The sequence below is a fragment of the Aquarana catesbeiana genome, linkage group LG05 (assembly GCF_042186555.1).
Source record: "Aquarana catesbeiana isolate 2022-GZ linkage group LG05, ASM4218655v1, whole genome shotgun sequence".
NCBI lineage: Eukaryota > Metazoa > Chordata > Amphibia > Anura > Ranidae > Aquarana > Aquarana catesbeiana.
This window is the reverse complement of record NC_133328.1, coordinates 16,032,652-16,046,974: the sequence shown is the minus strand read 5'-3', so window position 1 is coordinate 16,046,974 and position 14,323 is coordinate 16,032,652.

The window sequence follows — 14,323 nt, the reverse complement described above, 5'->3', positions numbered from 1 at the left end:
TGTAAATAGCAGGAACGGATCTAGCTGAACACTGTGAGCAGGACGCACTGCATTAAATGTAAATAGTCTAGATAGAAGATAACAGGAACGGATCTAGCTAAACTGAATACAGTGTATATATATATATGCAACACCTGGGATGCATATATATACACAATACACTGTAAGTGCAGCTAACTGACTGACTGTTCTGCCTAATCTATCTAACTCAAATCAAATGACACTGTCTCTCTCTCTCTCTATCTCTCAGCACACCGGAACACACACTACACAGGGCCGCCGTGCAGGCGGCCTTATATAGTGTGGGGTGTGTACTAAATCCCCTGAGCCATAATTGGCCAAAGCCACCCTGGCTTTGGCCAATTACAGCTCTCTCTACTGACAGCGCTGTGATTGGCCAAGCATGCGGGTCATAGTGCATGCTTGGCCAATCATCAGCCAGCAATGCACTGCGATGCCGCAGTGAATTATGGGCCGTGACGCGCCACACGAATTTAGCGCGAACGGCCCATAACGTTCGCAATTCGGCGAACGATCGAACAGCCGATGTTCGAGTCGAACATGGGTTCGACTCGAACACGAAGCTCATCCCTACTCAAGACATATATTTTCTTGAAGTAGTATATTGAGCAATGGGGGGGAGGGGGGGTGAGCATGTGAATGAAATACCCTGAATGTAATAATTTTGTTAAATATGCATGTATACTTGTGTCATATTTATTTATTTCAGGTACTTGTATAGCGCTGTCAATTTACTCAGCACTTTACATATACATTGTACATTCACATCGGTCCCTACCCTCAAGGAGCTTACACTCCAAGGTCCCTAACTCACATTCATACATACTAGGGACAATTTAGATAGGATCCAATTAACCTACCTGCATGTCTTTGGAGTGTGGGAGGAAACCGGATTACCCAGAGGAAACCCACGCAGGGCACAGGGAGAACATGCAAACTCCAGGCAGGTAGTGTCGTGGTTGGGATTCAAACCAGCAACCCTTCTTGTGGCTGGGTGAAAGTGCTATCCAGTACACCACTGTGCCGCTCCATATGTTTATTTGTTAGAATGGTATGACCTATAGCAGACAAATACATCCCCTGAGGAAGCCCAACTGGGAGAAACATGTCAGATTTCGCCAATCCTGCCCCACAGGAACTGTATGAGTCAACATTTTAAACTGTAATCATCTCTTGTCCCTTCTTCCCTCTCCCCCCCCGCCTTCCTTTTTCCTTCACTTTTCCACCTCCTTTTTTTTTTTTCCTCTTTACTTCTTACTCATCTATGTGGCTCCTCTCTTGGTCCTTCTCTTCACTATTTCACATTCTATCACCATTTTTTTCACATTGGTGTGTGTGTCCCCCTCACACATGTACCACCCTATGACTTTGGATATTTACCTGACATTATCCATTCTTTATACTGCTTCAATCAGACGCTAGCTAGCTGGTGATCCCATATATTTCCTTCCCAATTGCCGGGGAGACCATGCCGGGTTGCCTTATGCTATGCACTCACCGAGGCATGGATAAGCAGTCCCATTATCTCTTTCTCTTTTCCCCATCTTATGATTTTGTAAATATCTTCTATATGAAATTTCTATATATTATTGTATGTCTATTTGTATCCGCAGATGTATTTCCTGATGAAGCGGTAAACCCGCAAAACTAGTTGAAATACCATGTAATCTGATTTATTTTTAGTGTTTTTTTGTCGTTTTTGTTATTTTGTACTGTAGCACTGACCCCCGAAGGAGCTGCTGGTTATTATTTTGGGTCTTTGCCGTCACCCTTTACCCACAGTTCACCATACTAGAAACTTAGAGTCTATACTGGGCCTTGCGCCCACCGATGTATGCACCAGTCAATTAGTTCTTTTTCCAATGCTTTTTATTAAACAACTTGAGCAGTAGAAGGATGGAGGGTTAGGGGAAAGTTCAGATACCTTGTACAGATCACTGAAGAACTTTAGATCCTGGAGACGAGTACACCTTCAGTCAACGGATCTTGCTCACCCGGATAGGCCTCTCTCTTCTGGCCTAGCAGCCGGAATGATGCACGGACAAAAGTCTCTGCCACAGACTTGAGAATAATAATTGTTGAACAATCCTCTGCTACAGGATTTAGTGTTAGTTGGATGATCCCCTGCCACAGGATTTAGTAACGGTAACGAGCACAGCAACACAGTACCAAAATTCCTTTAAGCCATCCTGCAGTACTGGACATGTCCTGCATCCTTCCCAGCTCCCAGCAGGGTTACCCAGTGTGCCGTGTAGGGATGAGCCGAACACCCCCCGGTTCGGTTCGCACCAGAACCCGCGAACGGACCGAAAGTTCGCACGAACGTTAGAACCCCATTGACGTCTATGGGACTCGAACGTTCGAAATCAAAAGTGCTCATTTTAAAGGCTAATTTGCATGGTATTGTCCTAAAAAGGGTTTGGGGACCCGGGTCCTACCCCAGGGGACATGTATCAATGCAAAAAAAACTTTTAAAAACGGCCGTTTTTTCGGGAGCAGTGATTTTAATGATGCTTAAAGTAAAAAAAAAAAAGTGAAATATTCCTTTAAATATCGTACCTGGGGGGTGTCTATAGTATGCCTGTAAAGTGACGCGTGTTTCCCATGTTTAGAACAGTCCCTGCACCAAATGTCATTTTTAAAGGAAAAAATCTCATTTAAAACTGCTTGCGGGTTTAATGTCATGTCGGGTCATGGCAATATGGATGAAAATCAGTGAGACAAACGGCATGGGTACCCCCCAGTCCATTACCAGTCCCTTTGGGTCTTGTATGGATATTAAGGGGAACCCCGCACCCAAATTAAAATAAGGAAAGGTGTGGGGCCACCAGGCCCTATATACTCTGAACAGCAGTATACAGGCGGTGCAAACAAGACAGGGACTGTAGGTTTGTTGTTAAGTAGAATCTGTTTGTAATTTTGAACTGGTAGATTTTTAAAGTGTAGCTCCAGCCAAAAAATCTATTTTTAAGCTTTTTGGAAAACATAGGGAAGGGTTATCACCCCTGTGACATTTGTTTTGCTGTCTTTCCTCCTCTTCAGAAGATTTCACCTCACTTTTTTGTCCCAATGAAAAATGTTTTTTGAAAATTTGGGTTTTTTTGTGGAACAAGGATTGGAAAGCATCAGTGGAAAGGAGAACTTGTTTTCCCATATTAACTCTTACAGGAGAGAATTTCCCTTCCTAGGGGTAGATTTCATCTCACTTCCTGTTGTCTCCTTCCGTTTGCAAGTAGGAGTCGTTTGTAAGTTAGATGTTTGAAAGTAGGGTCCTGCCCTATATACTCAGCAGAAATTTGGGCCTTAGGTGTTGCTGTGGCCACAACACTGTAAGCCCTCACAGGGCCCTGCTGTGAAATATTAGATCAAGAATTGTAATTACATGCCCCTGTTGAACAGCAGCTGAAAAATTAGGCCTTAGGCACTGGTGCTGGTGCCACAACACTGCAACCCCTCACAGACACTCTAGTTGGAACGCAGGAACGAGCCCTGCTGCAAATGATTGCTTCAAAAATTGTAATTACACGCCCCTGTTAGACAGGGGCAGAAAAATTGGGCCTTAGGCACTGGTGCTGGTGCCACAACACTGCAACCCCTCACAGACACTCTAGTTGGAACGCAGGAACGAGCCCTGCTGCAAAGTATTGCATCAAAAATTGTAATTACACGCCCCTGTTAGACAGGGGCAGAAAAATTGGGCCCTAGGCACTGGTGCTGGTGCCACAACACTGCAACCCCTCACAGACACTCTAGTTGGAATGCAGGAACGAGCCCTGCTGCAAAGTATTACATCAAAAATTGTAATTACACGCCCCTGTTAAACAGGGGCTGAAAAATTGTGCCTTAGGCACTGGTGGTGGCGCCCAGAACCAAAAATGTTCTTACAAGCTATCAGCGTGATGATTGAGGAGGAAGAGGATAATTACTCAGGGATAGTCACTCAGCATCAGCATAGGCAGTCTTTGAAGGGATCTGAGATTTCAAAAAAAATTATTCGGTTACATCAGCATCAGGTGCTTGGTAGCTGGTGGTGATCCAAGACTCATTCATTTTTATGAAGGTCAGCCGATCGACCGAGTCGGTGGACAGACGCACCCTGTGATCGGTTACCACGCCTCCAGCAGCACTGAATGTGCGTTCCGAAAGAACGCTGGATGCAGGACAGGCCAGTAGCTCAATTGCATACTGTGCAAGCTCTGGCCAGTGATCCATCCTCAAGACCCAGTAACCCAGAGGATTTTCGGTGGGAAAGGTGTCCAAGTCTGATCTTGCCCCTAGGTATTCCTGCACCATGTAAAACAGACGCTGGCGATGGTTGCTGGAACCGATCATACCTTGGGGCTGCGGACCAAAAAATTGTCTGAACGCATCGGTCAGACGGCCACCTTCTCCACCGCTCCTTCTTTGACTGACCGAAGCCTCAGCAACACGTTGTCCAGAAACAGGAGTTTGTAACCTCCCAGTCTCTGGGAACGCGTTGCACAGACCTTTCTGCAAGGCCTCCCGAAGATGTTTCATCCTCTGCTCCCTCTGCGATGGCAAGATAAGGTCCGCAACCTTACCCTTGTAACGTGGATCAAGGAGGGTTGCCAGCCAGTATTGGTCCTTCTCCTTGATACCACGAATACGAGGATCCTTACGCAGGCTTTGCAGGATCAGGGAGGCCATGCAGCGTAGGTTTGCTGAGGCATTCGGTCCGGAGTCCTCTGGGTCACTAAGAACGACATGGTCCGCAGCCACCTCCTCCCAGCCACGTACAAGTCCATGTGTTTCTTGGGACTGATCCCTTAAAGACTGCTGCTGATGCTGAGTGCCAGGCTCCACCTCCATACTGACACAATCTTCCTCCTCCTCCTCTTCCTCCTCGTCCTCTTCCTGTGTGATCGGCGGGCACGCAGGAACACTGTCTGGATAAAGGGGGCCTTGAGAGCTAAGGAAGTCCTCCTCTTCCTGCCTCTGTTCTGCCTCAAGTGCCCTGTCCATTATTCCACGCAGCGTGTGCTCCAACAGGTGGACAAGGGGGACAGTGTCACTGATGCATGCACTGTCACTGCTCACCATCCTCGTGGCCTCCTCGAATGGTGACAGGACAGTGCATGCATCCCTGATCATGGCCCACTGGCGTGGGGAAAAAAAACCAAGCTCCCCTGACCCTGTCCTGGTGCCATAGTCGCACAGGTACTCATTGATGGCCCTCTGCTGCGTGTGCAGCCGCTGCAGCATGGCCAACGTTGAGTTCCACCTGGTGGGCATGTCACAGATTAGGCGGTTCTTGGGCAGGTTAAACTCCTTTTGGAGGTCCGTCAGCCGAGCACTGGCATTATATGACCGGCGGAAATGCACACAGACTTTCCTGGCCTGCCTCAGGACATCCTGTAAGCCCGGGTACCTGCCCAAGAACCGCTGCACCACCAAGTTAAGGACGTGAGCCAAACAGGGCACATGGGTCATTTGTCCCTGTCGGAGGGCAGAGAGGAGGTTGGTGCCATTGTCGCAAACCACCATTCCTGCCTTAAGTTGGCGTGGCGTCAACCACCTCTGAACCTGCCCCTGCAGAGCTGACAGAACCTCTGCCCCAGTGTGGCTCCTGTCCCCCAAGCACACCAGCTCAAGCACCGCATGGCATCTTTTGGCCTGCGTACTTGCGTAGCCCCTTGAACGCCTACGGAGCACCGCTGGTTCCGAGGAAGAGGCCATGGAGGAAGAAGAAGAGGAGGGGGTGGAGGAGAGAGGTGTGTCACAATCAGCATTTTGGAGGCGTGGTGGCGGAACAACCTCCAACACTACTGCACCTTGTCCTGCATCCTTCCCAGCTGCCAGCAGAGTCACCCAATGCGCCGTGAAACTTAGGTAACGTCCCTGTCCATGCCTGCTGGACCATGAGTCAGCGGTAATATGCACCTTACCGCTGACCGCCCTGTCCAGCGAGGCATGGACATTGCCTTCCACATGCCGGTAGAGAGCCGGAATCGCCTTCCGTGAGAAAAAGTGGCGTTTGGGTACCTGCCACTGAGGAACCGCACATTCCACAAACTCACGGAAGGGGGCAGAGTCTACCAACTGAAAAGGCAGCAGTTGAAGTGCTAGCAATTTTGCCAAGCTAGCATTCAACCGCTGGGCATGTGGATGGCTGGGAGCAAACTTCTTTCGGCGGTGCAGCAGCTGGGGCAGGGAAATTTGCCTGGTACAATCTGACGTCGGTGTACCAAAAGCAGATTGCCCACAAGTACTTGGCTGTGACACACCTAATTCTACACCTTCATTCCTCTCACTGTAGGTCTCAGAGAGGACTGAAGGTCTAGTGGGGTTGGAAATCTCAGCTGATGAGGAGCAAGGAGAGATCCTCTTTGTTCTTTGGTGTGGGTCTTTTAGATACGCTTGCCAACGAACTGCATGGCAGGTCAACATATGTCTGGTCAAGCATGTGGTACCCAAGCGGGAGATATTTTGGCCACGCGAGATACGCTTGAGACATATGTTGCAAATAGCAGCGGTGCGATCTGATGCACTCGTCTCAAAAAAGGCCCACACCAAAGAACTTTTTGAATAACGCGCAGAGACTGCAGCGCCCTGCACATGTGGAGCTTTGGGGTGTGATGCAGTCAATGTGCTGCCCTTAGGCTGGCCCCTGGAGGGCATCCTGCCTCGTTGGTGATGTGCTGCCGCCTCCTCCTCCTCCTCCTCCTCCTCCTCCTCCTCCTCCTCCTCCTCCTCTCTCCTATCAGGCACCCACGTTGAGTCAGTGACCTCATCATCCCCTCCCTCCTCATCACTGGAGCAAACCTGGCAGTATGCTGCAGCAGGGGGAGCATGACTGCCAGATTGCTGTCCTTCTTGGGCACCCCCTCTGTCCGCGCTCATGTTACTGCCTTCATCGAGCTCAGTATCGTCATCAGAGCCTTCCAAACGCTGGGCATCCTCCTGGAGCATGTACCCAACACTGTGGTCAAACAGTTCGAGGGAATCCTCATGAGGACATGGTGGAGCTAGGGAAGGAGTCACTGATGACATTGAGCTGAGGGAAGAGGCCGCTGCTTTGCCAGACAAAGCACCCTGGGCATGGGTGAGAGAGGATGAGGAGGATGAGGACGGCTTGGTCATCCACTCGACCAAGTCTTCCGCATGTTGCGGCTCAACATGGCCAGCTGCCGAAAAAAAGGCCAAGCGTGTCCCATGGCCACGTGCTGATGAGGATGCACCGTCTCCACGACCAGCACTAGACACAGAGCCTGCTTGCCCTCTCTTATTGGCTTGTGACTGTCTGCCTCTCCTTCTTGGCCTTCCAGACATACTAATGGCCTGTAGCTGCACTAAGCTGGGATAGAACACCTGTAATTTTCTTCAAGTAGCTTTATATACTGTAACCAGACAAGCCTGCCTGTCAGTAGGAAGATAACAGGAACGGATCTAGCTGAACACTGTGAGCAGGACGCACTGTACTAAATGTAAATAGTCTAGCTGCCTGACCGTGGTACTAATAGGATCAAATAGAACACCTGTAATTTTCTTCAGGTAGCTTTATATACTGTAACCAGACAAGCCTGCCTGTCAGTAGGAAGATAACAGGAACGGATCTAGCTGTACACTGTGAGCAGGACGCACTGTACTAAATGTAAATAGTCTAGCTGCCTGACCGTGGTACTAATAGGATCAAATAGAACACCTGTAATTTTCTTCAGGTAGCTTTATATACTGTAACCAGACAAGCCTGCCTGTCAGTAGGAAGATAACAGGAACGGATCTAGCTGAACACTGTGAGCAGGACACACTGTACTAAATGTAAATAGTCTAGCTGCCTGACCGTGGTACTAATAGGATCAAATAGAACACCTGTAATTTTCTTCAGGTAGCTTTATATACTGTAACCAGACAAGCCTGCCGGTCAGTAGGAATTTAACAGGAACGGATCTAGCTGAACACTGTGAGCAGGACGCACTGCATTAAATGTAAATAGTCTAGATAGAAGATAACAGGAACGGATCTAGCTAAACTGAATACAGTGTATATATATATATGCAACACCTGGGATGCATATATATACACAATACACTGTAAGTGCAGCTAACTGACTGACTGTTCTGCCTAATCTATCTAACTCAAATCAAATGACACTGTCTCTCTCTCTCTCTATCTCTCAGCACACCGGAACACACACTACACAGGGCCGCCGTGCAGGCGGCCTTATATAGTGTGGGGTGTGTACTAAATGCCCTGAGCCGTAATTGGCCAAAGCCACCCTGGCTTTGGCCAATTACAGCTCTCTCTACTGACAGCGCTGTGATTGGCCAAGCATGCGGGTCATAGTGCATGCTTGGCCAATCATCAGCCAGCAATGCACTGCGATGCCGCAGTGAATTATGGGCCGTGACGCGCCACACGAATTTAGCGCGAACGGCCCATAACGTTCGCAATTCGGCGAACGATCGAACAGCCGATGTTCGAGTCGAACATGGGTTCGACTCGAACACGAAGCTCATCCCTAGTGCCGTGAAAGAAAGGTAACATCCCTGTCCATGCCTGCTGGACCATGAGTCAGCGGTAATATGCACCTTACCACTGACCGCCCTGTCCAATGAGGCCAAGATATTGCCTTCCACATGTCGGTAGAGAGCTGGAATTGTCTTACGAGAAAAAAATTGGCGTTTGGGAACCTGCCACGGAGGTACCGCACATTCCACAAATTCTCGAAAGGGGGCAGAGTCCACCAGCTGAAAAGGCAGCAGTTGGAGTGCTAGCAATTTAGCCAAACTAGCATTCATCCACTGAGCATGTGGATAGCTGGGACAGAATTTCTTTCGCCGGTTTAGCAACTGGGGTAGGGAAATTTGCCTGCTACAATCGGATGTTGGTGTAGCGATAGCAGATTGCCCGCAAGTACTTGGCACACCTAATTCTACACCTTCATTCCTATCAGTGCTGGTTTCGAGAGGACTGAAGGTATAGTGGGGTTGGAGATCCCAGCTGATGAGGAGCAAGGAGAGGTCTGCCTTGTTCTTTGGTGTGGGTCTTTTAAGTACTGTTGCCAACGGACTGCATGGGAGCTCAACATATGTCTGGTCAAGCATGTGGTGCCCAAGCAGCTGCTGTTTTGGCCACGCGTGATACGCTTCAGACATATGTTGCAAACAGCAACAGTGCGATCTGCTGCACACATCTAAAAAAAGGCCCACACCAAAGATCTTTTGGAAAAACGTGCAGAGTCAGCAGCACCCTGCACATGCGGAGCTCTGCGGTGTGATGCAGTCAGGTGGTTGCCCTTAAGCTGGCCCCTGGAGGGCATCCTGCCTCATTGGAGATGTGCCGCCTCTTCCTCCTCCTCCTTTCTTCTATTAGGCACCCACGTAGAGTCAGTGACCTCATCATCCCCTCCCTCCTCGCCACTGGAGCAAACCTGGCAGTATGCTGCAGCTGGGGGAACATGACTGCCAGTTTCTTGTCCTTCTTGGGCACCCCCTCTTCTCTCTGGGCTCACGTTACTGCCTTTATCCTCAACCTGGGTACCATCATCAGAGCCTTCAAATTGCTGCGCATCCTCCTGCAGTATGTACCCTACACTGTGGTCGAACAGTTTGGGGGACTCCTCAGGGCATGATGGTGGGGCTAGGAAAGGAGTGACTGATGACATTGAGCCGATGGAAGAGTCTGCTTTGGCAGCTGCATTGGCAGACAAAGTACCCTGAGCCTGGATGACAGAGGATGAGGAGGATGAGGACGGCTTGGTCATCCACTCTACCAACTCTTCTACATGTTGTGGCTCAACACGGCCAGCTGCCGAGAAAAAGCGTGCCCCACGGCCATGTGCTGAGGATGCACCGTGTCCATGACCAGCACTGTTTGCTGTAGACACAGAGGCTGCTTGCCCTCTTTTAGTGGCCTGTGAGCGTCTGCCTCTCCTTGTTGGCCTTCCAGACATACTGTACAATTAGATTAGCAAAACAACGCCTGAAGTTTACTAAAAACAGCACACCAGGCATGGCCTACAGTAAGGTATAGGCTTGGCTAGACTACAATGCAGTGGATATATATTTTATGAACTGCAGCTCAGTGAGTCACCTGCCTGGCTGAAAGTGTCTTTGAACACACACTCAGGCAATGGCCTAGTCAGGTGCAGGCTTTGCTAGACATATATATATATATATATATATATATATATATATATATATATATATATATATATATATATATATATATACATACACAAGCCTGTATATATATTTACTAAATGAACTGCAGCTCAGTGAGTCACCTGCCTGGCTAAAGTATATTAGAATACACCAGGAATGGTCTGCAGTGATGAAGCTAAACTGTATACAGTGTGTGTATGTGTGTGTGTGTGTGTGTATATATATATATATATATATATATATATATATATATATATATATATATACAAAGCTGGGATGTGTATGTGTGTGTGTGTGTGTATATATATATACACACACACTAAATACACTGCAGCTAACTGTCTTGGTCGCCTGCCTGAAGTATATTAGCAACAGTACACCAGGAACGGTCTGCAGTGAGATGAAGCTAAACAGTATACAGTGTGTGTGTGTGTATATATATATATATACACAAAACCGGGATGCATATATATACAAAATACACTGCAGCTATCTAACGGTCTCACCTGCCTGCCTGAAGTATATTAGCAACAGAACAAAAGGAATTGCCTGCCTGCTCAAACTAAATAAAATGACAGTCTCTCTCTCTGAACAAACGCCACCAACACAATACACAAGGCCAACATGCAGGCGGCCTTATATAGTGTGGGGTGTTTACTTAACCCCCTGAGCCATAATTGGCCACAAGCACCCTATCAAGGCAGAGGTTCAGGCAGGCCAGAATGTTTAGTATCTGTAGCGTTACCCCCGTAGGGACTGCTGAAAGATGTAGCCCACCTGTCACCCTACCCAGCCCGACATTCATTTCCTGGTCACCTTTCAGACAATGAACAGTCCATGTGCTTGTTTTTATGTTTTATTGAGGAATTTGAACTTGGATGGGGATAGGAACAATATGGGATGCCCACAAATAATTGGCTGACTGTATAGCAATCAATTAGGACAACTATATACACTTCAGTCCCCTCCACCACGACACTCGCTTGCAGACTATTACTCTCTCTCTCCAGCACAGCGCTTTACTCCAGGCACAGCTAGCACATGATTGGGCCCAACATTGACTCAGCCAGGCCTCAGCAACTTGCCCTTTGCAGGTAGGAACCGCAGGCCCTTTTTAATGTAGCAAAAATGCAATAGGAAGTCTCTAGTGGTAGCTGTCCTATGGTGGACTACTGCTCCCAGTAAGCCCTCTTCAGGCCCTGCCAACCCTCCTGGCTGCAGCTGCCCGACTCCACTGCCCGTGACATCAGTCCTTACTGCTGGCTCTGCACCTATCCCAGACTGCACACTCCCAGTCCTCTCTGGCGTAGTTTGAGTCTGAGATGAATGAGGGATGTAGAAAGAAAGAAATAGGGAGGGAAGGAGAGAGAAGGAAAGAAAGAGGGATGGAGGGACAGCAGGCCCAGATCTTCCACCACAATAGAAATATGTGTATTCCAGAAAGATTAACAATCAGCAGATACTCCAAACCCCTGGAGTTAGCACTTCAGTCATCCCAGCACCATGGTTGGTATGGTGTCAGGATAATTGAAGCACATTATTTCTATTATTATATTGTAATAAAAAATGAAATAGTTCAACTCACCATAATGCAGAATCAGTGGAAGCCCTGAGAGTGTCACCTGCCACCATCGCCTGCCATCAGGTGCCCCCAGCAGAGTTCCTTTCTTACCTCAGGTGTCCCCAGCAGAGTCCTACCTTACATCAGGTGTCCCCAGCAAAGTCCCTCCTTACACCAGGTGTCCCCAGCAGGGCCCCTCCTTACACCAGGTGTCCCTAGCAGAGTCCCTCCTTACCTCAGGTGTCCCCAGCAGAGTCCTAACTTACATCAGGTGTCCCCAGCAAAGTCCCTCCTTACACCAGGTGTCCCCAGCAGGGCCCCTCCTTACACCAGGTGTCACCAGCAGAGTCCCTCCTTACACCAGGTGTCCCTAGCAGAGTCCCTCCTTACCTCAGGTGTCCCCAGCAGAGTCCTTCCTTACATCTGGTGTCCCCAGCAGAGTCCTTCCTTACATCAGGTGTCCCCAGCAAAGTTCCTCCTTACACCAGGTGTCCCCAGCAGAGTCCCTCCTTACACCAGGTGTCCCCAGCAGAGTCCCTAGATGTCACTGCTACCCCTAACAGCTGGGAGAGCAGCCCATCTAGTAGAGGTGGTGAGGGGAGTGCAGGTAGGCCTAGACAGTTGGTGGTAATAGGGGATTCTATAATCAGAAGGACTGATAGAATAATTTGTCGCCAGGATCGTCTCAACCGAATGGTTTGCTGTCTCCCTGGTGCTAGGGTTCGGCATGTGGTGGACCGGGTGGATAAATTACTGGGAGGGGCTCGGCATGACCCAGCTGTCTTGGTTCACGCTGGAACCAATGACAGTATACATGGAAGGTGGAGGCTCCTTAAGAATCAATTTAAAGAACTAGGCTGCAAGTTGAAGGGAAGGACCTCCAAGGTGATATTCTCTGAAATATTGCCTGTGCCATGCGCAACACAGGAAAGGCAGGGGCTGAATGCATGGCTAAAGACCTGGTGTAGGGAGGAGGCATTTGGGTTTCTAGAGCACTGGGCTGACTTTTCATTGGGGTGCAACCTATATGCTAAAGAAGGTTTGCACTTGAATGGAAGGGGGTCTGTTGTGCTGGGGGAGAGGTTTATGGGAAGGCTGGAGGAGTATTTAAACTGGGATTGAGGGGGGAGGGTGAACTAGAATTACATCGGGCAGACAGGTCAGTTAGGGGTCAGACAATAAATGGAGGGTGGAATGGGGATAGATGGGGGGAGGGTTATGGCAGGTGACAAGAAATTTCCCATGTTGCAAACAGCCATTGGAAACTATAGTGCCACTTGTACTACTAAAAATGATATGAAAAGCACCAGAGCAAAATGTAATAATGCATTAAAGTGTTTGTACACCAATGTAAGGAGTCTGCCAAGCAAAATAGGTGAGTTGGAAGCTCTGGTGCATGAGGTGAACTATGATGTAATCGGTATTGCTGAAACTTGGCTTCAATCCGCACATGACTGGGCTATTAATATTCCTGGCTATGCACTCTTTCGGAGAGACAGGGTAAAAAGGAAAGGTGGCGGGGTCTGTCTCTATGTGAGAAGTGATCTCAAAGCAAGTGTGAAAGAGGACCTGATTGATGGAGAGTGTGATGAGTCTGAAGCATTATAGGTGGAACTGCATATAGATGTGCGTAGTTCAAAGTTAATCATTGGAGTTTGTTATAGGCCACCCAATGTTAACGAGGAGGTGGAGTCTCAGCTCCTTGCACAGATGGAAAGGGCTGCAAAGGCTGGGACGGTGATAATAATGGGGGATTTTAACTACCCAGAAATTGACTGGAGTATTGGCACTGCTGGGACAGTTAAAGGGCAAAAATGTATAAACCTATTACAGGACAATTTTATGGTCCAGTTTATTGAGGCCCCAACTAGGAATGAAGCTCTCTTGGACCTGGTAATATAAAAATGAAGGAACACTAGTATCATTTAAATGTTACAAAGAATTTACAAAATAATCTAGAGTGGGTGACTGGGGACAAAGAGAAGGCTAATTTATTAAATACTTTCTTCAGCTCTGTGTATACAAATGAGCATGTGGGAGCTCATGTCCATAATGGGGTGGTAGTGACACAGCCCCGAATGATCCACAATGGCTCAAAAGTGATATAGTCCAGAAATATTTAGACAGAATAAAGGTGGATAAAGCACCTGGACCTGATGGCATCCACCCATGGATCCTGAAAGAATTGAGCTCTGTCATTTCAAAGCCATTGCATCTAATTTTTAGGGACTTAATGACGGGAATAGTACAAATGGATTGGCGCAGGGCGAATGTGGTGCCTATATTTAAAAAGGGATCAAAGTCTTTACCAAGTAACTATAGACCTGTTAGTTTAACTTCTTTTTTTTTTTTTTTTTTAATAATCTTTTTATTAACAGATGCATACGAGAAGACAGTTACATAAAGATAGTTGCTCGGCCATGCCATATCTCAATAAGGGTAATAACATTCAGCATAACTACCACAATCTGACAATATCAGCTCATGAGACAAGGCAGTTTTGTGCCAATGATAAAGAATATGATGCCTATGTGAGAATAGCTACTAATGATGATGGCCTATATCGCAAATGGAATTCAGCCATAACAATGTGCATCAAAAAAAATTTTTTTTATTT